The sequence below is a fragment of the Brienomyrus brachyistius genome, unplaced genomic scaffold (assembly GCF_023856365.1).
Source record: "Brienomyrus brachyistius isolate T26 unplaced genomic scaffold, BBRACH_0.4 scaffold545, whole genome shotgun sequence".
Lineage (NCBI taxonomy): Eukaryota > Metazoa > Chordata > Actinopteri > Osteoglossiformes > Mormyridae > Brienomyrus > Brienomyrus brachyistius.
Genome location: NW_026042820.1, coordinates 40,283 through 41,661, shown reverse-complemented (window position 1 = coordinate 41,661; position 1,379 = coordinate 40,283). Strand labels below are relative to the sequence as shown.

Sequence of the window (1,379 nt, the reverse complement as noted above, 5' to 3'; positions counted from 1 at the left end):
GCACTGTTTTTCTGTTAGTGTGTATAATCAAAATATGACTCAGTTTGGCCAGTTAGAAAAATATGATAATAGAAAAGTATTCTTTTCCTCTCACTTTTTTTTCTTGATTTAATTACCGACTTCACGTACTTACACTGTGTCCCGTTGCACGATGTAATATTGCGAAACTATGATTTTGTGGCAGTGTTTTGTAAAGGAATTTTCCGTTTAATCATCGTCTTAGTATAAAGCTATATGGTTGTTCTGGTATCAGTGGACGTACATTATGTATTTTTTCTTCTCTTGAGCACCATGGTCATGACATGAAGCTCAGTCATTGATTACTCGCAAATGTTAGTAGTCATCCGCTGTTTATCTTGAAGATGTAAAAGTAGTGCGCGTACATCTCCTCGTTAGTATAGTGGTGAGTATCCCCGCCTGTCACGCGGGAGACCGGGGTTCGATTCCCCGACGGGGAGAGTCTGCATCTTTTTGCCTCGGTCTCAAAAGGCACCAAGCTAGAACCGGCCCCGTGTTAGTGGAAACGGGGCTTGTGACTTGTACTCATGCATAATATTCTGCGGGTCGCTCAGCAGCGCAGCATATGAAACTAGACTCGGATTGTAAGTGTGTGGTTTTGATAATTGATGTATGGATGGATGGATCCTTAATAAGAGATATAAACAATAAGGTCCAGTCGCCAACTAATCATGTAAAATACGTCATAAACTCATGGTTGTTAAACCCAGAATAAAAATGAAGACGTATAACTAGGAAAGTCAACTTGCACATTTCAATTTTGGTTCGATATAATCACGTTGTCCTTAACCCTCCAGTGCAGGAGGGGACGGTAATGCGCATCGAATGTTTCCGAACCTGTGTGTGATACAACCGAGGAAGAGCCGATGACTTCGGGGGAGGAGGGGCAGGCGACTCGGAAGAAAAAGCAGCAGAACCCAATGCAGCCTGTAGCCCATTCAAAGGCCTACTGTTGGACCTCTGCTTATTTTGCAATACGTCTTTAGTACGGACTGAAAAATGTCCGATTTCGATGAGTTTGAGAAGCAGTTAAGCGAAAATCGGCAAGGTAAGTTTGGCTTTGAAGATCGGTGTATGCTCCCTGTTTTAGGGTAATAAAGTGGCCGGCGTGTCCTAGCGCCGAGGATGGTGCGGAGGGCACTTCTGCTGGTTCCGAAAAGAAAAGCGCGGCTGGGAAATCGGTGCCTTTTATCCGAGCGCTCGCCGATTCTGAAACCTGCCCGATTCTTCTTCTCCCAGCTGCCGCAGGATCCCCGAAAACTGACCGCTTTGGTAAATCAGTGACATTCTTTGCTTGGCATTGTTATAGAGATCGCTAGGCCTGCATCCATCAGTGCCCGGCGTACATAACATGGACATTT

At 44.8% G+C, this 1,379-nt stretch overlaps 1 non-coding gene across 1 annotated transcript; it reads left to right on the top strand.

Annotated features, from left to right (window-relative positions):
* The first annotated feature begins 386 nt into the window (after positions 1 to 386).
* On the top strand, positions 387 to 458 carry trnad-guc (transfer RNA aspartic acid (anticodon GUC)). Its single transcript has one exon. It is a non-coding gene; the product is annotated as a tRNA-Asp (tRNA).
* Positions 459 to 1,379: the final 921 nt, after the last annotated feature.